The sequence below is a fragment of the Arachis ipaensis genome, chromosome B4 (genome assembly GCF_059453495.1).
Source record: "Arachis ipaensis isolate K30076 ecotype BB chromosome B4, ASM5945349v1, whole genome shotgun sequence".
Lineage (NCBI taxonomy): Eukaryota > Viridiplantae > Streptophyta > Magnoliopsida > Fabales > Fabaceae > Arachis > Arachis ipaensis.
In genome coordinates this window covers 48,819,621-48,845,873 of record NC_142439.1, presented here as the reverse complement: position 1 = coordinate 48,845,873, position 26,253 = coordinate 48,819,621, and the positions used below count along the sequence as shown (strand labels likewise).

General features: G+C 37.6%; 1 non-coding gene across 1 annotated transcript; it reads left to right on the top strand.

The window, feature by feature from the left end:
- Positions 1 to 24,079: 24,079 nt before the first annotated feature.
- LOC148567485 (small nucleolar RNA R71) lies at positions 24,080 to 24,187 on the top strand. The gene has a single exon (XR_015881897.1). It is a non-coding gene; the product is annotated as a small nucleolar RNA R71 (small nucleolar RNA).
- Positions 24,188 to 26,253: the final 2,066 nt, after the last annotated feature.

Here is a 26,253-nt window from a genome sequence, read left to right as displayed (position 1 = left end):
CAACAAGACTTCAAGAGTCATATGACAAAATGTTCCTGACCCAAGCCAAATATGGGAAATATAGTCACAACTTGTATCAGTGGAAAAACATTCATCATACTATCGGAGAGATTAGACATGTGCAACAAATAGAGTCTGATGAAAATATGCAAGCAAGGTTAGAGTATTTGACCCACAATATGCCAGCACTAGATCCACAAATCAAACCATTTGAGCAGTGCCAAGAATTTAGAGATCGACAGAAAGCAAGATCTCATCACTTCAAAGAGGTAACACATGAAAGATTGGAGGTAGTTGGGCTCTCAGGTCTATTAGATCCTGTCTGGGATAGAAGGTGCCCTAGTGAAGAAATTCAGGACTACTCCAAACTCTGGAAGAGAAAGAAGAAGAAGGGAGAATCAAGCAATAACCAGGGACATGTCAACTAGAAGGTGGTGAAGTTCTTTCATAATCTCAAACTAAATAAGGAAGATGTATATCTGAAACATGATATACCTTCAATTGTTCTTAATTTTTAGCTTAAAAGTTATCCGCATAATAATTGTCGCCCTTCATTAGCCTGAGTATTTTGTTTTGTTCCCCTTGCTGTTTGAATAAAAGAGAGATGTTTGAATTAGGAAGTAAATATCCAAAGTTGCATAAGTTAGAATGAAAGTTAGTGGTAGTATTTGTTAATTTAATGCATGGTTCATAAAATAAATACTGCATAATGATATGTTATCTAAAGAAGGAACTAGTTTGTTGTTATAAATGCTTGTATCATTAAAAATCCCTTGAGAATGGAATAAAACAGAACAAAAAAAAGAAAGAGAAAAAGCCAAGAGTGGCAAAGAAAACAAATAATAAGGCTAGGCACCAATAGCTTGGACCCTAGGACACATGCCTGTGGTGTTTTTATGCTAGGATATGCTTGGACAAGTAAGTTCTAAGGAGTATTTCAAAACTTGGCCACTTAGATCAACTGATTTGGGATTGCCAACTGAAAGTCCACAGTAAAGAGCAACCTAGCTACAAAACACTTAGTTATCCAAAGAGATGCTGGGCATCAATTATCCTAGGAAGAAAAGGGTGAGCCATGTGTCTGTGGTGAAGGAATGTTGAGCAAAGTTAAGCCAAAGGCTGCTGCAATATTTGCCACCAAGCCTTCAAAGAACAATAAATGAGCAAACTTAGTGATCCTTTGAGGAAGCACCTCTTATGTAACAGCAAGCAATAAATGAGCCATCATTGTCTGCATAAAAACCCCATGAACCAAGTTAAACTATATGCCGAATAAGGATATGCACACTTCTCTGGTTCATTTCATTTACTCTTATGTTTGATGCTTGCTTGGGGACAAGCAAGGTTTAAGTTTGGTGTTGTGATGACAAGTCATCTTACTAGTTTTTCAAACATTTTTCACTTGTTTCATTAGTTTTTATGCACTTTCTTGCATTGTAAGTTAGCAATTTGGAGTGGAATCGCATGGTTTCTTTGAATCAATCAACCACCCTTAAATTGACACAAAATCATAAAGTTTAAGCAAAAATTAATTGGTTTTAAATGAATTTTAAGCTTTGTGAATTTTTTGATACTTTGATTGGTTGTTTTGTTTACTTGTAGGTGAAGAAAAGAAAAAAAAATAAGAAAAGCGTAGCCTAAGGAGCGTGATCTAAGGAAATAAAGAAAGTGTGCTCAAGGGAAGAAAAGCGTGGCTCAAAACAAGGAGCAAGAGCACAAAGCTCTTGCCAAGAGCTTAGAGCTCTTGTGGAGAGCTTTACTTCAAAAATCAAAGGCCAAGCTCCTACCAAGAGCCTAGAGCTCTTGCCAAGAGCTTAACCAAGTGCACAAGGAAGGAGGAAGCAAGGCGAATCCAAGAGAAAGCTCTTGCCAAGAGCTTTTTTGGGCTTCTTCAAGGAAAAATCAAGAGAAAAAGAGCTCAGCAATGCACTCACCAAGGCTTGAACCCAAGACCAAGGGGGAAGGGGGTAGCGCTACCTCACAAGGAAAACAAGCAAAAATTGGCTTGTTTTCACTCCATGAGGTTCGAACTAAGTCCCTCAAGGAAGCAAGACTTTGGGCGCTACTCTTGTGCCATGAAAAATGAGCAGCTCTTGCACCCCCAAGGATCAAACTGGGCACCTCAAGGAAGGGAGACACTAGGCGCTACTTGGTTGCAAAGGAAAATGGCCAGCAAGTGCTTCACCCAAGGCTTGAACCAGGGACCTCAAGGACAAGCAAAGCTCTTGCCAAGAGCTCAAAGCTCTTGCAAAGAGCTTTATTATCTTGTCATAAGGAGGGAACGTGCGCACACTTTGGCAAGAAAGGGAACCAAAGCTTTGGGCCAAAGCTCTTGCCAAGAGTCGAGCTTTCCCCTGGGAGGTGCACCATAGGCCAAAAATTCATCAAAAATCCAAATTAATTCATTTTTTCACCAAATTTAGAGCCCACCCAAATTCTTAGATCCAAATTAGGAAGTGTATAAATAGGTGTTATTTTGATTTAGAAAGGACCTTTTTATTCTTGGAGAATTTTCAATTGTAATTTTGAGAGTTTTTACTTTGACTTTGGATCTCTGAGTTCTATTTGGGGAATTGGGAAGGAGAATTAATCTCTCTTCTTCCTTGTTCTTGCTTCTACATTTTTTACTCTTTGTTTTGGATCTTGGGTGGAGAATTGAAGAAATTCTGTTTCAATCTCTCCTTGGGATCCCTCTCTGTTTATTTATCTGCATAATTCAAGAAATTGTACTTTTGGATTTGAATTTTCTTTACTGCTTTCTTCTCTACTTCTCCTGCAATTTACTTGTCTACTTCTCATTGCAAATGTTCTTGGTTGGATCCAGGAAGGATTGAGATCTAGACTTGTTCTCTAGTCTTTTCTAACCCTGAGATCTTTGACTTCTCTTGAACCATTGCAATTGAGCCACATTTTGCTTTCTGTTTGGATTTTCAAGCAATTGTTCTCTTCTGTTTAGATCTGTTGCAATTTTATTTCATATCCCATTTATTTGTTTAATGTCATTTTGATTTCTCTTGTTTAATTTCTGCAATCCCAACTCCTAAATCCTTTTATAATTCAAGCAATTTACATTTCTTGCACTTTAAGCTTCAGTCATTTACATTTCTTGCAATCTAAGTTTCTGCAATTTATATTACTTGCACTTTAAGATTTAGCTTCTTTACGTCCTTTGCTCTTTAATTTACTATAATTCTTCCCTCTCCCTTTACAATTCATGCAATTTAGCTTCTGTCAGTTACAAACCACTCAAATCAACTCTTGTTTGCTTGACTAAATCAACCACTAAATTAAAGTTGCTCAATCCTTCAATCCCTGTGGGATCGACCTCACTCACATGAGTTATTATTACTTGATGCGACCCGGTACACTTGTCGGTGAGTTTTGTGTTGGATCATTTTCCACACAACATAGAGTAGGGGTGCTTTTTGAAGATTCAGACACAGATTGGGTGCAAGGTGGAAGAGCAATCACCAGGCAAAGAATAGAAGGTACCACTAATGATCAGAGTGATAGAAGTCCTCAGAGAAGAAGAAGGAGACCACAAATAGAAGAAGGAACAGAATAGAGAATTCCAAGCGAGAACTTTGGATCGGCAAAGGGAACAATCTGCGCACTTCCAAGAATCATTTGATAAATATTTCCAACAACATGCCAAGCAAGAGGCATACATCCAAAATCTCTATCAACGGAAGAATATATTCCACACAACTGAAGAGCATAGGTATCTAGACTGAATGGAGTATGACATAGAGACTCAGGCAAAGCTAAACTACATGGTTTGCGGCATGCCAGTGATCAACCGAGAGATCAAACCATTTGTTGAGTGTCATGCATTAGTCAACCATCAAAATGAAAGAGTTAAGAGAAATATAGACAGAATGGAGCAAAGGTTGAAAGAAGCTAGACTATGGGATCAGATACACCAATCTTGGGATCGAAGATGCCCTGCTGAGGAACAACAAGAAACAAGAAAGAAGAAGAAGCAGGAGCCAAAGAAGAAAGGAGAGTCCAGCAAAGGAAAAGAACACAAAAATTAGAGGTGGTGGTGTGATAAACCCCAATTTTGTGGTTTATCTTATGCTTATTTTGGGGAATTTTATCACCTTTTCTCACATTTATTCAATGAATAGCATGGTTTTGTAATTCTCCCTTGATTTGTGCTTAAATGTGAAATTATGCTTTTTAGGCCCTAAAATTGGTGACTTTAATTCACTTTAATTCCATTCGATACCTTGATATGTTTGTTGAGTGATTTCAGGTTCATAATGCAAGTATTGGATGGAAGAAGTGAGGAGAAAAGCATGAAAATGGGAGAACTCATGAAGAAATAAAGGAACCGCAAAGCTGTCAAGCCTGACCTCTTCGCACTCAAACGACCATAACTTGAGCTAAAGAGGTCTAAATGAGGCAGTTCCAATTGCGTTGGAAAGATAACATCCGGGGCTTCAAAATGATATAAAATTTGCCATATGTTACTTTGTTCATAGGGGCGCGCGCGCCATGTAAGCTTGCGCGCCGATGGAGCACGTGGGTCCACTAAAGAGAAATCGCCCCCAGTGATTTTGCAGCTCATTTTGGGCCCAATCCAACCCATTTTTTATGCTATTGAACCCAAGGATTGAAGGGGGAATGAACCAAGTAGTCATAGTTTAGTTTTCATCATGTTTTAGGGTTAGAATTCTAGAGAGAGAGGCTCTCTCCTCTCTCTAGATTTTAGGGTAGTTTTAGTTAATTCTTCTTGGATCCAAGTTATAATTCATGTTTTGATTTAGTTCTTCCCTTTAATTTCTTGTTATTACATCTCTATTCTTCTATTTTTACTTGTCATTTCCTTTATTTTTCCATTTTTATGTTTATGAATATTCATGTTGGATCTTGTTTACATTTAATGAACTTTAATGTTTGATGTTCTTTTAATTGATGATTTGAGTTGTTGATTTACTTTTCTTGCAATTGGTAGTTGATAGATTTATTATTCTTGAAATTTTGTGATGCTTTCCTTTTATTACCCACCAAGTGTTTGACAAAATGCTTGGTTGGGCTTTAGAGTAGATTTTGAGCATTCTTGGCTTGAAAAGAGTAATTGGGCAATCTTGAGTCATGAAAACGCAACTCATGTTGGTGATCTAGAGTTGTTAGCTAATATTGTTTCCATTGACGCTAATCTTTTGCTAATTTAATTAGTAAGTTGATTAGGACTTTTGGATTGAGATTAGCTAGTCTTATTAGACTTTCTCTCATGGAAGATAATATGATACCTTCTTCCAATGTTGAAGATGACGTAATAAGATAAATTCTTGTTATCATTGTAGTATGATTGATTAGTCTTGTTTGACTTTCTCCCTATTTGTTGGAGTTGACTAAATAAGATGAATTAATCATTGCATGACTAGGATAGAAAGCCTATGATCTCAACACTTGCCATGAATGTCTTTCTTTATTACTTGCTTTCTTTAGTTACTTGTTTGATTTACTTTTCGTGTCATTTATTTTATTGCCCCTTTTATCAACCAAACCCCCCTTTGCATTTTCATAGCCAATAATTGAGCATTTCATTGCAATTCCTTGTAAGACGACCCGGAGTCTAAATACTTCAGTTAATTCTTATTTGGGGTTTGTTATTTGTGACAACCAAAATTTTTTATGTGAGAATTGTTTCTTGGTTTGGAGCTATGCTTACAACGAAGTTCTTATTTCTATAAGAGAAATTCTAGACCATCGAGCAAATTCTCATTCATCATGGAGTTCCTTTCGTAACCTTAGTCAATAAGGAAGATGCATATCTGAAAAATGATATGCCTTCCTAGTTTTCATGTGTTGGACATTTATGATTAAGTTTTTATGTTCTGTACCTTTATGTTTGGTTGTCTTTTGATTTTAAAATGTTTGTTCAGCATAGTTTTCTTGTGGCTTAACAATAATGATGCTTGATATTTCACAACACTATACTCTTGGAAAATTTCTTGCACTCAAATTTTCAAAAATGCATCAAAGAATAGTTCTTTGAAAGGAAAGATTGGGGAATCAAAAATTTGTTTTGAGGCAAGCAAAAGATTAAAAGAAGTGGTGGTTCTAGTTGTATGATTGTGTATTGAGGTTGCATGTTTATGAAAACTTGCATGGGAGCTCATAGGCAGGAAATAGAGTTCAAAGAAGTATTGTGGAGATTCTCAAACATTTATTGATCCAAGAGGCAGCTACAAAAGAAAGTAAAAGTAACAGAAAAACAAAAGAATATGGCAAAAGGCTCTGAGCATCAATTACTAGGAATAAAAAGAACGAAATAGGAACTCAATCCGTTACTATCCTAGTTAAATGCTTGTGGTAGAATTGTGTCAAAGAGAGAGGCTTGAGCAAGTAAATTCTCAGGGGTGCTTCAACACCTAATACCTTAAAACCAACTAGTTTGGGAGTATTGATTGAAATCTTATATAAAGAGCCGCTTTGAGACATGACACTTAGAGTTAAGGCCAAAACACAGAAACCATGAGCTGCTTCAAGGTGATCACCTATAGAGAGATATTCATGTTATCATTTGAATGAAAATCCTAAGATCTAAGACTTCCAAGATGTAGGGACTAGTAAGCACTGAAGCCCTTACCCGAGCATATAATTTAGAGTTCACCTAACTATCATTTAATCACTTCACTCACAGAGCATTACAAGTTATTCTTCAATCCATCCCGATTCAAAGAACCTTTGTGCATAATTCTTTTCTTGCTTGTTGACAAGCAAGATTTAAGTTTGGTGTTGTGATGACAAGTCATCTTATGATAGTTTTGCTAGCATTTTTCCTGGCTTTTATTAGGTTTTATACACTTTCTGGCACAATAAGTAAGTGATTAGCGTAGAATCTCATGTTTATCATAACTCAATCAAACATTGTTGATTTTATATAAAATCAGAAGATTTATGCACAATTTAGATGATTATTATGAATGATGCAAAACCTTATGATTTTGGTTAGGCTTTGATTGCATGTTTGATTGTTGACAGGTGAGAGGAGGAAACAAAGAAGGAAGAAGTGCAGGAGAACGCTACGTTCAATTGAAGAACGCTACGTTCACAAGTGATGCGCACGCGTACAAGGTGCTTACACGCTGGTGACACTTTTGGAGATCCACGCGTACGCATGCATGGCGCGCACGCGTGGAAGGAGGATCAGCGTTCACCAGCAATGAACGCTACATTCACTTTGAATGAGCGCCTGCGATAATTTTAGAATTGGAATTTGAATTTGGCCACCGACGCGCACGCGTGCATGACGCGCACGCATCGATGTGACGATAGTGGTGGTTAGCGCAAATACGCACATGATGCCGGAGCTTAGAAGTGGCAGTTTACCATCGACGCACACGCGCAAAGGACGTGCACGCGTAAGGAATGTTCATGGCACAAATGTAACGTTCAGTTAATGAACGCTACCAAGGGACTCGCACGCGCGCATGATACGCACAAGTATGGCTGAGGCTGAAGATAGCGTCGATGCGCACGCATGTGTTATGCTTACCCGTCGATGGTGTAACAATGTGATAAACCCCATTTGTAGGGTTTATCTTGTGCTTAATTTAGGGGATTTTATGACCATTTACCCACATTTATTCAATGAAATAGCTTGGTTTCATGATTGTCTCCTAATTTGTGCTTAAGTGTAAAAACATGCTTTTTAGGCCTTTAATTGTTTAATCTTGATTTACCTTTGATTCCATTAGATGCCTTGATATGTTTGTTAAGTGATTTCAGATTTAGGGGGCAAAGATTGGATCAAGGGAATGAAGGAAAATCATGTAAAAATGGAGAACTCATGAAAAAATGAAGGAATCGCAAAAGCTGTCAAGCCGACCTCTACGCACTTAATCGATCATAACTTGAGCAACAGAGATCCAAATGATGCGGTTCTAGTTGCGTTGGAAAGCTAACATCAGGGGCTTCGAAATGATTTAAGATTTTCTATAGTTGCATCGAGGATAGAGGCACACACATGCACAGTACGCGTATGCACCGATGGTTGCACACAATTCACTTAATGCAACTCATGGCTAGCGAATTTAGAAGCCTTGTGGGCCCAATCCAACTCATTTCTGATGCTATTTAAGCCAAGGATTGAAGGGGAATAAACATACTTCACATACTTTTGATCATTAGTCATAGTTTAAGTTTGAGAAGTAGTTAGAGTTAGTTTTTAGACAGAGAAGCTCTCACTTCTCTCTAGAATTAGGATTAGGATTAGGTTTAGTTCTTAGATCTAGGTTTTGATTCATGCTCTCTACTTCTTCTTCTTCTCAATTCTTTGTTGTTGCATTTATGATTCCTCTATTCTTTTGTTGTAATTTTCTTTATGTTGTTTCTATGCTTTATTGTAGATCTACTCTTGTTCCTTCTATTTTCTTCCAATTCAATTTGAGGTAATTCATAAAAATTGTGTTTCTTTTGATTGTTGTTATTAATTCCTTGCAATAAGTAGTAGTTAGATTTCATTGTTGTTATCAATTTACTTTGCTTTCCTTTTATGCCTTCCAAGTGTTTGATGAAATGCTTGGTTGAATTTTAGTGTAGATTTTGTTTCTCTTAGCCTAGGTGGAGTAATTAGTGACGCTTGAGTTATCTAATTCCATTGTTGATTGATAATTAGAAGTTGCTAATTGATTTGGATACCACTAAAGCTAGTCTTTTCCTTGGGAGTTGGCTAGGACTTGTGGAATCAAGTTGATTCATCCACTTGACTTTCCTCCATGGTTAGAGGTTAACTAAGTGGTAGCAATAGACAATTTGTGGTCAAAATTGAGGAGGATAATAAGGATAGGACTTCCAATTCTCATAACCTTCCCAAGAGCTTTCATAGTTTTTAGTTTATTTTCATTGCCATTTATATTTCCTGTTCCTTATCTCAAAAACTCCAAAACATAACTCATAACCAATAACAAGAACATTTGTTTACAATTCCTAGGGAGAACGACCCGAGGCTTGAATACTTCGGTTTATAATTTTAGGGGTTTGTTACTTGTGACAACCAAATTTTTGTATGAAAGGACTATTGTTGGTTTAGAAACTATATTGCAATGAGAATTCATTTGTGAATTCTAAACCGTCAAAAGTCCTCTCGTCACAATGCAAGGGACGCGTACGCATGTAAGATGTGCTCGTGCCGGTGAATGAATGCTACGCTCATTTTAAGAACGCTACATTCTCCTGAAGCATGCTCCCAACCACACCAACTGAAGACCCATTCTGATCTGTTTCAACCAAGGCCAAAAAGCCCAATCCAAGCACTTGATGACTAAATTGTGAAGTGTATAAATAGAGAAAAATTCAATTTCACTAGGGATGGATCTTTTCTTTAGTTTTTTCTTTTTAGGAGTTTTGGAGTTGGGAGATCTGATCTTTAATTGCTTTCTGTTCTTCATCTTCTGCAATTTTTCTTTTCTGTTAGAGCAATGATGAACTAAACCCCAATTTTATTAGGGGTAGGAGCTCTATTGTAAATCCCATGAATCAATGAAATTGTTCTTCTTCTCAATTTAATTCTGTAACTATTGGGTATCTTCTGTTTTGTTTGTGAATTATTCACTCCAGAAGGGGGTTTAATTCAATTGAATGCTTGTGTGAGCCTCGGAAGGGAAATCATTTGCATTAAAAGTAGAGATATATCCTTCACTATTCTCTTGATCAACACTATTTTGGAGGGATTGAGATCTTGAGAATTAGTGTGGCTTATGGATGAGAGATATATGCTCTAACTCTTCTCATGACAATTAGATCAAGAAATTGGCAAGATTGATTGTGATTAGAGAGATTGGATTGCCATGAAATTGGGATCCAATAAATTTCAATCCGCCATAGATCTATGCATATGATTGAGAAAGGATTTGAGACCCAATTGATTCATGAAGGATTATGATATCTCCAATCCCTGATGGATCATTTTCTTTGAATTTCTTTCACTTTGATTTCTCTGCACTTGCTTCAATTTACAATTGCTCAGTTCTATTCTAAATCCCAGCACCCAATTCCTTTTAATATTCATGCAATTTAATTTCCTTTGCAATTTAGATTCTGAAATTTAAATTCTCTGCACTTTAAATTCTGTAATTCTACTTCCTTACACTCTAAGATTCAGTTATTTATGTTTCTTGCAATTTAAGTTTCAGCTCTTTTAGATTTCTTGCTCTTTAAGTTTCAGTAATTTACCTCTCTTGCCATCTAAGTTTCTATTACTTTACTTCCAGCATTTAAATTTCCTGCAATTTACTTTCTGTCAATGACAAATCACTCAAATCATCACTTGTTAGCTTAAGTAAATTCATCACCCAACTAATGTTGCTCAATCCTTCAATCCCTGTGGGATCAACCTCACTCTTGTGAGTTATTACTTGATGCGACCCGATTTACTTGCCGGTTAGTTTGTGCGGAAATCTATTTCCGGACCATCAAATTTTTGGCGCCGTTGCCACGGATTGATTAAGATCGACAACAATTAAGTGGGTGATAAGTCTAGATTAAGCATTTTCTTTATTTTGGCAATTTAAAGTTCTTTTAATTCTCTATTTTTTCTTAACACTAAGGTGTTTGTGTTATTGCCTCACTAAGAAATTCTCATCTCTAATATGGGTAATTTCAGTTTTCATCGGTGATTGTACAAAATTCAAATGGGGTTTTCCTCATCTTTTGATCAAGCAAATTTCATGGGATATTACCCACCATCACAATATGATTCAAGTTATTACCCTAATGATGGCTGGAAATATCACCAACAAATGACAGATTGTGAGCAATCCACCCAATGGGGATATGCTCTAGAGCCATAAATTGATAAAGACAATTTCATGGGATATTGCCCAACATCACAAAATGATTCATGTCATTATTCTGATGGTGGATAGGAGTATTAGTAAGGAATGATAGAGTATGAACACTCCCAGAAATACAAGATGATCCATATTGTGATTAATCTAGTAACTACTCATGTTGTGACTGGGATGGTCAAAACCAAAGAAATTTTAATACTCTATATTCTATTCCTCAAGAGGCATCATCACTTGAGCATGCTTTCAATAAATTCATGCAAGATTGTTCCCCAGAACCACAAAATGACCCATATGGTGATGAATTCAACAATCACTCAAGTTGTGGGTGGAAGGATCAAAATCAGAGAGCATTCAATGTTTCATACTCCATTAATCAAGAGCTATCATTACTTGAGCATACCTTCAATTCATTTATGCAAAATTGTCCAACCTCACCTCTTAGTTTCTCACGTGAAAATTTTTCACCACTTAAGTTTACCTCAACATAAAGTTCCCTCTAAGATCCATACAACTCATTTCACAACTCACAAAACTCACTCCATACCCCTCAAAACAAATTCATCACAACACATCCATATCCACAAAACTTCTCTCAACCGTCATCTTTTGTGCTAGCAGTGGAGGATCACCTTCAAAAGTCCGAAGAATAATTGGAAAGACAAGAACAACTCCTGGAAGAACAAAAATAATCATGGACAGAACAAGAATTCCTCTTCAAAAAGATGGATGGGCACTTGGAGCAGATAAGGGAACAATTAGGATTGCCAAGCATTGAGGGTAAATGACAATCTGTGAATGAGGAAGGGGAAGAAGAGGCCCCTGTATCAAGTGAAACTTCAATGGAGAATGAGGTGGTGGAGGTATATGAGCCAAGGATTTTTTATCCATAGAGGCCACTTGAGATGACAAAGGAACATGAAAACTCACAACGCACACAGACATCCCTAAATCAAATATTCTCGAACACTTGAGTCCGTGATTGAAAGATATGAAGAGGAGATGAAGAAATCTTGGGAAGAACAACAAACTTCTTTGATAAACCACTATTTTATGATTTATCTTGTGCTAAATTGAGTGGTTTTTATTAATTCTTCACCCACTTATTGGTATAAGCTGCATGGTTTTACAATTCCTTCCATATTCTGTGATATATGTGACAACATGTATCCTATGCCTTAAAAATGTTAATTTTAACTATCCTTTATTACTATTCGATGTTGTGATCTGTGTGTTGAGTATTTCCAGGCTTTATAGGGCAGGAATGGCTTAGAGGACAGAAAGGAAACATGCAAAAGTGGAAGGAATGCACAAAAAATGAAGTTTTGAAGAAACTGACAGTGACGCGCGCGCATGGACGACGCAGACGCGTGATAAGGAAAACTTCCAAAAGACGCGCACGCGTGACCTACGCGCACGCGTCACAGATGCCACATGCAAAAAGTTGCAGAATTCGCCCCCAGCGATTTTTGGGCTCCTTTTCGGCCCAAATCCAAGCCCAGAAACTCAGAATAGAGGCTGGAGAATGGGGGAATCAAAAGAATTCATTGATCATTCATTCAATATTGACAATTTTAGGTTTTAGATGTAGTTTTCTAGAGAGAGAGGCTCTCTCCTCTCTCTTAGGTTTTAGGAATTAGGATTTCTTTAGTTTTAGGTTTATCTCTTCTTCATTCCAGGTTCAATGTTCCTTTAATTTAATTTCTCTTCAACTTTCAATTACTCTATTACTTTAGTTTGTTTATTTTCCCGGATTGGTTTATGGATTCCTATGTTTAATTTGATTTTCTATTTAATGCAATTTGTGGTATTTTAGATTTATGATTATTTCTTTAATTTATGTTATTGATGCTTTTAAATTTCTCTCCCTTTGCTTTGGTTGAGTAATTGGTGACACTTGAGTTATCAAACTCTGTTGTTGATTGAAAATTGGAATTTTCTGATTGATTTGGATCCTTCTAAAGCTAGTCTTTCCATAGGAGTTGACTAGGACTTAAGGAATCCCATTGATTAGTCCACTTGACTTTCCTTTATTTAGTAAGGGTTAACGAAGTAGGAGTAATAAACAATTCTCGTCACACTTGATAAGGATAACTAGGATGGGATTTCCAGTTCTTATACCTTGCAATGGTTTTCGTGATAATTAATTTACTTTATTGCCAGTTTATTTTCCTGTTCCCTATTTCAAAAACCCAAAAATATACCTTTTTCCATAACCAATAATAAATCATACTACCCTGCAATTCCTTGAGAGACGACCCGAGGTTTAAATACTTTGGTTTATTATTATTTTTTATTGGGTTTTGTTACTTGTGACAACCAAACTTTTGTACGAAAGGATTTTCTGTTGGTTTAGAAGCTATACTTTCAATGAGATATTATTTGTGAATTTCTTTACTGATAGAAATCCCGTTCGTTCAAAATGGCACTGTTACCGGAGAGTTGTAATTGTGTGCCTTATTATTGGTTATTGTAAATATTTTCTTTTGCTTGTTTGTTTGTTTTTGTTTTTATTTTTTATTTTTATTCGCTACTATGAGTTCTCACCCCTCTGGCTTTAAGTTTGGTTCCAATGTTATTGTAAGGAATGGAAGCTATAATGAGAACAGGCATCAAGGTTGGAAGAATCAAAGATGGGAGGAGCCACAAGGATTTGATCAACCCTCTTGCAACAACCCCCTCTAATGCGCTATAACCAACAACCATTCTGTGATGCATACCAAGACAACAGTTATGGTGGACCCTTTTGTGACAAACCACCTCCACCAAATTACTATGGTCAAGAGCCATTTCAGCGAGCATACCAAGATGATGAATATGGTGGACCCCCTTGTAGTAACCAACAAGCCCCATCATATGCTTATGAACCACCTCCCCAACACACCTCTGAACCACCATCTCACAAGCCCCTTTCCACCATTCACCTCCATATGACCCTAATCCTTATCCACCACACCAACCACCATATAAACCACACCCAGAATCACCACCTCAATATTCACCTTCTCCATATCCTTATCAAGAAGAACCACCTCCGTATTATGAGCCTTCTCTCCCAACAATTGAACCCTCTTATCCACCCCAACCTCCATTGGATAGCAACACACTCATCTCTACACTCTAAAATCTTATATCCCACATGAACCAACCCTCTACCTCCAATATTCAACCCTCAAACTCTAGTGCGCTTCCTTTTCAACCACATAATGATCTTTCTATCCCATCACCACCCTCCATAGAAGAGCACCCACATCCATCAATCCAAGAGCAAGATGATCCCAGTCATGCTATTGACATGGAACAAAAGAGAAAGGATCGTCTTCGCAAATTCATACTTCATAAGAAGCTAGAGGAGGCCCTATAGGTGGAGATAGTAGAGAACCTTGAAGTCGAAGGAGTGGTTGAAGAATTAGTGAAGAAAGACATCAAGGAGCAATCTGATTTTGTCTTAGAGAAAGAGGAGGCCCAAAATGTGGAGATAGGAGAGACCCTTGAAGATGAAGGAGTAGTTGAAGGGAGTTGTCATTGAAAGGAAATCATTAAGGAGGAGTACAATTTTATACTAAAACAACTGGACAAAGCAGGAAGTCCAGTCATAGAGCCTCCTTCAAAGGTGTTTGATGTTGATGTTGAGGAGGGTGTACAACCTCCAAGATATATCATGGCTGAAGACTTTGAAGAGGTTGATCAAGAGATGGAGATTAAAGAAGAAGAAGCACAACCTCCCATACCCTTGGTAAGCAATGAAGAAAAGATTGAATTAGAAGAAAGCTACCAAGAGGAAGAGGTTTAAATTAAAGAAGCTTGCAAGGAGGTGGAAGTTGTCAAGGAAGAGCTCAAGGGAGTGGAGTTTGAAATCACCTTGCCAAAGTTGTTGGAGACCTCTCTGCCTAAGACACCATCATCCTTCACAACATTCAAGTGGGTAAAATTCATATCTCTTAGCTTTCTCATTCCACTTGAATATGGTTTACTTGAGACAGATGGTCAACTTCAAGCTCTTTGTGGCTTTATGAGTAAGAGGGAGATAGCTAGTGGTAGGAGTTGTCATGCAAGATTCAATATGGTGGAAAGCTCAAAGTTCAAATGCGAAGGTTGGTGTAAAGCTCAACTGAATGGGTCTAGGAAGTTGTTTGGCTGCTTTAGTGAGAATTCAGATTGCTTGCCACCCGCTTGGAACAATAGTGATCAACAAGAAGACGGGTGCAAAAGCACGGTTTGGGATCCCAGAATTCATTCTACCAATCAACACTCATGGGGCCTTGTCACTTGTTTTAAACTGCTCGAAGGCTTTATGTGTCTAGTTTGGGACCCCGGAGGCTACTGGAATTACAAACACTGGTGGCGATTCCTGGATGAGTTCAAGCACAAGTCTCCATGACAAGGAGCTCACCAAAATGTCCAACTTATGGACTTTAACTAAAAGTTCTAGGTGGGAGACAACCCACCATGGTATGATCATCTCTTTTTATTCTTAGTTCTATTTTATTTTGTTTTTCTCAGTATGCATTCATAATTTTTGCATAATCATCTGCATTTTGCATATATAAAAAAAAAAGAAAGAAAAGCGCATTCCACGCGTGCGCGTGAACCACGCGCACGCGTCACATGCGACGCTAAAGCTTACAGAAAGTTATGCGGGAGCTGTGCAGGAAGGGTGCCTTGTGCACGAGCCAACCCACGCGTACGCGCCGTATTTTAGTCACCCTACGCGTAAGCGTCAGCGACGCGTACGTGTGAATCGCTAGATCGGCGTCAATGGGTGATTTGGCCGAGAGTTGTGTTGCCTTGGTGCTGGTATTGTGCGTTTCGCACAACCTGGGGTCACGCGTATGCGTGACCGATGCTTATGCGTCACTAGGATTCTTGTTCAACCACGCGTAAGCGTGGACGACGCATACGTGTCGCCTCTTCTTTTGCACACCCACGCGTACGTGTGGGCGACGCTTACGCGTCACTTCGCAGATTCCATTCTTCTCCTTTTCTTCTCTCCTTTCTCCTTCTTTCTTCTTCATTTCTTACTTTCTTCTTCTTTATCTCTTTAACTTCTCATCCTTCTTCACTTTCATTCTATTTTACTTAATTTATTTGCATACTTTCATTCATTGCATTTTAATTTTGTACATATTTTTATTTTCTTTTCTAAATTTATTATTTTTCATTGGTGTTAAATTTTCTTTTTCAACTGTTGTATCTTTTCTGGTATTATTTTGGTGCTTAGTGACTTGTTTTACACTGTTGGATGATATTATTTATCTGTCACTGCCAATCTTTTATGTTACCTGTATCCCTTTTGCATTGACATGAATTTATATTTTCTTGCATTAGCCACACTCTCTTCCCCATTATTGCAAATTTTTGCACACTTGATTTGCCATGTGCTTCTACTATTTTCTCACTTGCATGTTGTAGCTACCAGGTAATTCAAACTCTCATCATTTGGTATTAACCCAACCATATTTTAAATTGTTTCCTGTCTTTGTTTTTGGGTTACTTTTCTTCTTTTTCCTCTTCTTTCAGGATGGCCACCGAGAAAGGGAAACAGAAAACGTATACATGGGGCGACAGACAACTCCATCTGCACAATCTTTGAAGAAAGGCATCAGTGGTAACAGCCCGTCCACTTGCACATTTTGGCATGCACCGAGGACGGTGCAATATTTAGGTATGGGGAGGTTGATAAACCACTATTTTACAATTTATCTTGTGCTAAATTGAGTGATTTTATCAATTCTTCACCCACTTATTCATATAAGCTGCATGGTTTTATAATTCCTTCCTTATTCTGTGATATATGTGAAAACATGTTTCCTATGCCTTAAAAATGTTAATTTTAATTATCCTTTATTACTATTCAATGACGTGATCTGTGTGTTGAGAATTTTCAGGCTTTATAGGGCAGGAATGGCTTAGAGGATAGAAAGGAAACATGCAAAAGTGGAAGAGCTTAGAGGATAGAAAGGAAACGCACAAAAAATGAAGTTTTAAAGAAACTGACAGTGACGCGCGCGCATGGATGACGCGGACGCGTGCCTAGCGCAGAGCATGAGCGACGCGTACGCGAGACTGACGCATACACATGATAAGGAAAACTTCCAAATGACGCGCACTAGTGACCTATGCGTACGCGTGACAGACGCCACGTGCAGATAGTTGCAGAATTCACCCCCAGCGATTTCTGGGCTCCTTTTCGGCCCAAATCCAAGCCTAGAAAATCAGAATAGAGGTTGGAGAATGGGGAAATCAAAAGAATTCATTGATCATTCATTCAATATTGACAATTTTAGGTTTTGGATGTAGTTTTCTAGAGAGAGAGACTCTCCTCTCTGTTAGGTTTTAGGAGTAGGATTTCTCTTAGTTTTAGGTTTATCTCTTCTTCATTCCACGTTCAATGTTCCTTTAATTTAATTTCTCTTCTACTTTCAATTACTCTATTACTTTAGTTTGTTTATTTTCCCAGATTGGTTTATGGATTCCTATGTTTAATTTGATTTTCTATTTAATGCAATTTGAGGTATTTCAGATTTATGATTATTTCTTTAATTTATGTTATTGATGCTTTTAATTTTTGCTCTCTTTGCTTTGGTTGAGTAATTGGTGACACTTGAGTTATCAAACTTAGCTGTTGATTGAAAATTGGAATTTGCTGATTGATTTGGATCCCTCTAAAGCTACTCTTTCCATAGGAGTTGACTAGGACTTGAGGAATCCCATTGATTAGTCCACTTGACATTCCTTTATTTAGTAAGGGTTAATGGTGTGCGAAATCGTGATCTTTACTTCCTTGGTAACGGCGCTAAAAACTCAATACGCACGTTCATGATCTTAATTTTGTTTCACAAGTTCGTACAACTAACCAGCAAGTGTACTCGGTCATCCAAGTAATAAACCTTACGTGAGTAAGGCTCGATCCCACGGAGATTGTCGGCTTGAAGCAAGCTATGGTCACCTTGTAAATCTCAGTCAGGCAGATTCAACTGATTTTATAAATTGATAAGTAAAAGATAAATAAAATATAAAATAGGATAGTGGTACTTATGTAATTCATTGGAGAGAATTTCAGATAAGCGTATAGAGATGCTTTCGTTCCTCTGAACCTCTGCTTTCCTGCTGTCTTCATCCAATTAATCCTACTCCTTTCCATGGCAAGCTTTGTGTACGGCATCACCGTTGTCAATGGCTACTTCCCATCCTTTCTGTGAAAATGGTCCGATGCGCTGTCACTGCATGGCTAATCATCTGGAGGTTCTCAATCATACTGGAATAGGATTCACCATCCTTTTGCGTCTGTCACTACGCCCAGCACTCGCGAGTTTGAGGCTCGTCACAGCCATCTCTTCCTGGATCCTACTCGGAATACCACAGACAAGGTTTAGACTTTCTGGATCTCAAGAATGGCCATCCATGGGTTCTAACTTATACCACAAAGATTCTGATTAAGAAATCCAAGAGATACTCATTCAATCGAAGGTAGAATGAAAGTAGTTGTCAGGCACACGTTCATAGGGAATGATGATGAGTGTCACATTCATCACATTCATGTTGAAGTGTTAATGAATATCTTAGAAGCGGAATAAGTTGAATTGAATAGAAATACAGTAGTACGTTGTATTATTTCATGAGGAACAGCAGAGCTCCACACCTTAATCTATGGTGTGTAGAAACTCTACCGTTGAAAATACATAAGTGATGAAGGTTCAGGCATGGCCGAGTGGCCAGCCACCCTAAAGGTCTAATATAGCATAAAACTAATCAAAGATCTGATCCGAAGATCTAAATACAATAGTAAAAAGTCCTATTTATACTAAACTAGTTACTAGGGTTTACAGAGATAAGTAAATGATGCAGAAATCCAATTCCAGGGCCCACTTGGTGTGTTCTTGGGCTGAGCATTGAGCTTTACACGTGTAGAGGTCATTCTTGGAGTTGAACGCCAGTTTGTAACGTGTTTCTGGCGTTGAACTCCACTTTGCAACTTGTTTCTGGCGCTGAATGCCAGACTGCAACATGGAGCTGGCGTTCAACACTAGTTTGCGTCATCTAAACTCGGGCAAAGTATGAACTATTATATATTTCTGGAGAGCCCTGGATGTCTACTTTCCAACGCAATTAGAAGCACGCCATTTGGAGTTCTGTAGCTCCAGAAAATCCACATTGAGTGCAGGTAGGTCAGAATCCAACAGCATCTGCAGTCCTTCTACAACCTCTGAATCTGATTTTTGCTCAGGTCCCTCAATTTCAGCCAGAAAATACCTGAAATCACAGAAAAACACACAAACTCATAGTAAAGTCCAGAAATGTGATTTTTAATTAAAAACTAATAAAAATATACTAAAAACTAACTAAATCATACTGAAAACTATGTAAAAACAATGCCAAAAAGCGTATAAATTATCCGCTCATCACAACACCAAACTTAAATTGTTGCTTGTCCCCAAGCAACTGAAAGTCAAATAGGATAAAAAGAAGAGAATATACTATAAATTCCAAAATATCAATGAAACATAGCTCCAATCAGATGAGCGGGACTTGTAGCTTTTTGCCTCTTGAATAGTTTTGGCATCTCACATTATCCATTGAAGTTCAGAATGATTGGCATCTATAGGAACTCAGAGTTCAGATAGTGTTATTGATTTTCCTAGTTCAGTATGTTGATTCTTGAACACAGCTACTTTATGAGTCTTGGCCGTGGCCCTAAGCACTTTGTTTTCTAGAATTACCACCGGATACATAAATGCCACATACACATAACTGGGTGAACCTTTTCAGATTATGACTCAGCTTTGCTAAAGTCCCCAATTAGAGGTGTCCAGGGTTCTTAAGCACACTCTTTTTTTGCTTTGGACCTTGACTTTAACCGCTCAGTCTCAAGTTTTCACTTGACACCTTCACGCCACAAGCACATGGTTAGGGACAGCTTGGTTTAGCCGCTTAGGCCAGGATTTTATTCCTTTAGGCCCTCCTATCCACTGATGCTCAAAGCCTTGGATCCTTTTTATTTACCCTTGCCTTTTGGTTTTAAGGGCTATTGGATTTTTGCTCTTGCCTTTTGGTTTTAAGAGCTTTTGGCTTTTTCTGCTTGCTTTTTCTTTTTCCCATTTTTTTCGCTATTTTTTCACATTTTTTTTTTCTGCAAGCATGTATTCACTTCTTTTTCTTGCTTCAAGAATCATTTTTATGATTTTTCAGATTATCAAATAACATGTCTCCTTTTTCCTTATTCTTCAAGGGCCAACATATTTAACATTCTTAAACAACAACTTCAAAAGACATATGCACTGTTCAAGCATTCATTCAGAAAACAAAAAGTATTGTCACCACATCAAAATAATTAAACTAGTTTCAAGGATGAATTCGAAACCATGTACTTCTTGTTCTTTTATTTTTAAAACATTTTTCATTTAAGAGAGGTGATGGATTCATATTCACTACTTTAAGGCATAGACACTTAGACACTAATGATCATGTAATAAAGACACAAACATAGATAAACATTTAACATAAGAAAAAATGAAAAACAGAAAATTTAAGAACAAGGAATGAGTCCACCTTACTGATGGTGGCGTTTTCTCCTTGAGGAACCAATGATGTCCTTGAGCTCTTCTATGTCTCTTCCTTGTCTTTGTTGCTCCTCCCTCATTGCTCTTTGATCTTCTCTAATTTCATGGAGGATGATGGAGTGCTCTTGATGTTCCACCCTTAGTTGTCCCATGTTGGAACTTAGTTCTCCTAGGGAGGTGTTGATTTGCTCCCAAAAATTCTATGGAGGAAAGTGCATCCCTTGAGGCATCTCAGGAATTTCTTGGTGATGAGCTTCTTCATGCGTCCCTTGAGATCCATGAATAGGCTCTCTTGTTGGCTCCATCCTTTTCTTAGTGATGGGCTTGTCCTCATCAATGAGGATATCTCCCTCTATGTCAATCCCAGCAGAATTGCATTGATGGCAAATGAGGTGAGGAAAGGCTAACCTTGCCACAGTGGAGGACATGTTAGCCACCTTGTAGAGTTCTTGAGGTATAATCTCATGAACTTCAGTAACTTCCTCCCAATCATGATACTATGGATCATGATGGCCTGGTCTACAGTAACTTCAGACCGGTTGCTAGTGGGAATGATTGAGCGTTGAATGAACTCCAACCATCCTCTAGCTACAGGCTTAAGGTCCAATCTTCTCAGTTGAACCGGTTTGTCTTTTGAGTCAATCTTCCATTGAGCTCCTTCCACACATATGTCCATGAGGACTTGGTCCAACCTTTGATCAAAGTTGACTCTTCTTGTGTAGGGGCGTGCGTTCTCTTCCATCATTGGCAAGTTGAACGCCAGCCTTACATTTTCCGGACTAAAATCTAAGTAATTCCCCCGAACCATGGTAAGATAATTCTTGGGGTTCGGGTTCTTACTTTGATCATGGTTCCTAGTGATCCATGCATTGGCATAGAACTCTTGAACCATTAGGATTCGGACTTGTTGAATGGGGTTGGTTAGGACTTCCCAACCTCTTCTTTGGATCTCATGTCGGATCTCCGAATACTCATTTTTCTTGAGTTTGAAAGGGACCTCGGGGATCACCTTCTTCTTGGCCACAACATCATAGAAGTGGTCTTGATAGGTTTTGGGGATGAATCTTTCCATCTCCCATGACTCAGAGGTGGAAGCTTTTGTCTTCCCTTTCCCTTTTCTAGAGGTTTCTCCGGTCTTAGGTGCCATCAATGGTAATGGAAAAATAAAAAGCTTATGCTTTTACCACACCAAACTTAGAATATTGCTCGCCCTCGAGCAAGAGAAGAAAGAAAAGACCTCGAGCAAGAGAAGAAAGAAAAGAAGAAGAAGAAGAGAAAATATGGAGGAGAGGGAGGGGTTTGGGTGGGAAAGTAATTTTGAATTTTGAAGGTAGGTGGGGTTTGTGGGGAAGAGTGGATGGATGTGAGTGGTGAAAGGGTAATAGGGAAGGGTGTTTATTGGGAAGAGAAGATGAATATTGAAAAGAGGGAACAATATAAGTGGAGGTAGGTGGGGATCCTGTGGGGTCTACAGATGCTGAGATGATCCTGTGCGGTCCACAGATCCTAAGGTGTCAAGGATTTACATCCCTGCACCAATTAGGCATGTAAAACGCCTTTGCATGCAATTCTGGCATTTAAACGCTGAATTGATGCTTGTTCTAGGCGTTCAACGCCCAGATGCAGCATGTTTCTGGCGTTAAACGCCAGTTCTATGCTTGTTTCTGGCGTTCAGCGCCAGCTCTTCTCAGGGTGCATTCCTGGCGTTTGAATGCCAGGATGTTGCTTGTTTCTGGTGTTCAACGCCAGATCCATGCTCTGTTCTGGCGTTGAACGCCAGCCAGATGCTCCTTACTAGCATTTAAACGCCAGTAAGTCCTTCCTCCGGGGTGTGATTTTTCTTCTGCTGTTTTTGATTCTGTTTTTAATTTTTGTATTTATTTTGTGACTCCACATGATCATGAACCTAATAAAACATGAAAGAACAATAAAAATAAAAATAAAATTAGATAAATAAAAATTGGGTTGCCTCCCAACAAGCGCTTCTTTAATGTCAATAGCTTGACAGTGGGCTCACATGGAGCCACACAGGTGATCAGGTCAATTTTATATACTCCCAACACCAAACTTAGAGTTTGGATATGACAGTTCAACACCAAACTTAGAGTTTGGCTGAGGCCTCCCATCACCAAACTTAGAGTTTGACTGTAGGGGCTTTAGTTGACTCTGTACTGAGAGAAGCTTTCTATGCTTCCTCTCCATTGTTACAGAAGGAGATTCTTGAGTTTTAAACAGAAGGTTGTCCTCATTCAGTTGAAGGATCAATTCTCCTCTGTCTACATCAATCACAGCTCTTGCTGTGGCTAGGAAGGGTGTTCCAAGGATGATGGATTCATCCTCATCCTTCCCAGTGTCTAGGATTATGAAATCAGCAGGGATGTAAAGGCCTTCAACCTTTACTAACACATCCTCTACTAGTCCATAAGCCATTTTCATAGATTTGTCTACCATCTCTAATGAGAAATTGGCAGCCTGTACCTCAATGATTCCCAATTTCTCCATTACAGAGAGTGGCATGAGGTTTATCCCTGACCCAAGGTCACATAGAGCCTTCTCAAAGGTCATGGTGCTTATGGTACAAGGTATTAAGAACTTTCTAGGATCTTGTTTCTTCTGAGGTAATGTCAGTTGATCCAGATCACTCAGTTCATTGATGAGCAAGGGAGGTTCATCTTCCCAAGTCTCATTACCAAATAATTTGACATTTAGCTTCATGATTGCACCAAGGTACTTGGCAACTTGCTCTTCAGTAACATCCTCATTCTCTTCAGAAGAAGAATACTCATCAGAGCTCATGAAGGGCATAAGGAGGTTCATTGGAATATCTATGGTCTCTAGATGAGCCTTAGAGTCCTTTGGTTCCTCAAAGAGAAACTCCTTGTTGATCACTGGACGTCCCAGGAGGTCTTCCTCACAGGGATTCATGTCCTCTTCCTCCCTTGTAGGTTCGGCCATGATTGTTATATCAATGGCCTTGCACTATCTCTTTGGATTCTCTTCTGTATTGCTTGGGAGAGTACTAGGAGGGGTTTCAGTGATTCCTTTACTCAGTTGGCCCACTTGTGCTTCCATATTTCTAATGGAAGACCTTGTTTCATTCATTAAACTCATAGTGGCCTTAGATAGATCAGAGACTAAATTTGCTAAGCTAGATAGATTCTGCTCAGAATTCTCTGTCTGTTGCTGAGAGAATGATGGAAAAGGTTTACTATTGTTAAACTTATTTCTTCCACCCTTATTAAAGCCTTGTTGAGGCTTTTGTTGATCCTTCCATGAGAAATTTGGATGATTTCTCCATGAGGGGTTATAGGTGTTTCCATAAGGTTCACCCATGTAATTCACCTCTGCTATTGCAGGGTTCTCAGGATCATAAGCTTCTTCTTCAGAAGATGCCTCTTTAGTACTGTTGGATGATTCCTTCAATCCATTCAGACTCTGAGAGATCATATTGACTTGTTGAGTCAATATTTTATTCTGAGCCAATATGGCATTCAGAGTATCAATTTCAAGAACTCCCTTCCTCATAGGTGTCCCATTATTCACAGGATTCCTTTCAGAAGTGTACATGAACTGGTTATTTGCAACCATGTCAATGAGTTCTTGAGCTTCTGCAGGCGTTTTCTTTAGGTGAATGGATCCACCTGTAGAATGGTCCAATGACATCTTTGATAGTTCAGACAGACCATCATAGAATATATCCAGGATGGTCCATTCTGAAAGCATGTCAGAAGGACACTTTTTGGTCAGTTGCTTGTATCTCTCCCAAGCTTCATAGAGGGATTCACCTTCTTTCTGTCTGAAGGTTTGGACATCCACTCTAAGCTTACTAAGCTTTTGTGGAGGAAAGAACTTGGATAAAAAAGTCGTGACCAGTTTATCCCAAGAGTTCAGGCTATCTTTGCCTTTGGGTTGAGAGTCCAACCATACTCTAGCTCTGTCTCTTACAGCAAACGGAAAAAGCATAAGCCTTTAGACCTCGGGATCAACCCCATTGGTCTTAACAGTATCACACATCTACAAGAATTCAGTCAAGAACTGAAAAAGGATCTTCAGATGGAAGTCCATGAAACTTGCAGTTCTGTTGCATCAGAGAAACTAATTGAGGTTTAAGCTAAAAATTGTTTGCTCCAATGGCCGGGATTGAGATGCTTCTTCCATGTAGATTGGAATTAAGTGCAGTAAAGTCACCAAGCATCTTCCTCTTCCTTTTCGAAAATTTCTGTAAGGTTGTCTCTGGATTGTTGTATTTTAGCTTCTCTTAGTTTCCTTTTCAGAGTCCTTTCAGGTTCAGGATCTGCTTCAACAAGAATGTTCTTGTCCTTGCTCCTGCTCATATGAAAAAGAAGGGAACAGAAAATAATAATAGGGATCCTTTTTACCACAGTATAGAGGTTCCCTTGTGTGAGTAGAAGAAAAGAAGAAAAAGAATGAAGAAGAGAAGAATTCGAACTCAGAGGAGGATGGGGTTCAAATTTTTGGGTGGAAGAGAAGTGTTAGTAGATGAATAAATAAATAGAAGGAGATGAGAGAGAGAAATTTTCGAAAATAATTTTTGAAAAGGTGTTGATGATTTTCGAAAATTAAAAAATAAAATTAAAATTAAAATTTAAAACAATTAATTAATTAAAAAGAATTTTTGAAAAAGAGGGAGGTATTTTCGAAAAATTAGAGAGGCAAGAGTAGTTAGGTAGTTTTGAAAAAGATAAGAAACAAACAAAAAGTCAATTAGTTAGTTGAAAAAATTTGAAAATCAATTTTGAAAAGATAAGAAGATAAGAAGTTAGAAAAGATATTTTAAAATCAAATTTTTTTTGAAAAAGATATGATTTAAAAAGATATGATAGAAAGATATGATTAAAATTAGTTTTGAAAAATATTTGAATTTTAAAATCAAAATTAATGACTTGACTCACAAGTAATCACAAGATATGATTTTAGAACTTAAAGTTTGAATCTTTCTTAACAAGAAAGTAACAAATTTGAAATTTTTGAATCATAACATTAATTATTGATAATATTTTCGAAAATTATGAGATAAAATTAAGAAAAAGATTTTTGAAAAATATTTTTAAAAATTTTCGAAAATAAATAAGAAAAATGAAAAAGATTTGATTTTTTGAGAAAGATTTTGAAAAGATAAGATTTTTAAATTGAAAATTTGATTTGACTCATAAGAAACAACTAATTTTTAAAAAGTTTTGAAAAAGTCAACTCAAATTTTCGAAAATTTATGAGTGAAAAAGGGAAAGATATTTTTTTTATTTTTGAATTTTTAATGATGAAAGAAAAAAACACAAAATTGACTCAATGCATGAAAATTTTTGGATCAAAACATGTGATGCATGCAAGAACACTATGAATGTCAAGATGAACACCAAGAACACTTTGAATGTCAAGATGAACACCAAGAACTTATTTTTGAAAAATTTTCAAGAAAAGAAAAACATACAAGACACCAAACTTATAAATTTTTATTCTTTAGACATTAATAATTCAAGAATGCATATGAAAAACAAGGAAAGACACAAAACAAGAAAACATCAAGATCAAACAAGAAGACTTACCAAGAACAACTTGAAGATCATGAAGAACACTATGAATGCATGAATTTTCGAAAAATGCATAAATTTTTAGAAAAAATGTAATTGACACCAAACTTAAAAATTGACTCAAGACTCAAACAAGAAACACAAAATATTTTTTTATTTTTATGATTTTATAATTTTTTTGGATTTTTCGAAAATTAATTTTTGAAAAACGAAAAAGAAGAAAATTTTTTTTTGTATTTTTCGAAAATAAGAAATAAAAAGCTTAAAAATAAAATAAAATTACCTAATCTGAGCAACAAGATGAACCGTCAGTTGTCCAAACTCGAACAATCCCCGGCAACG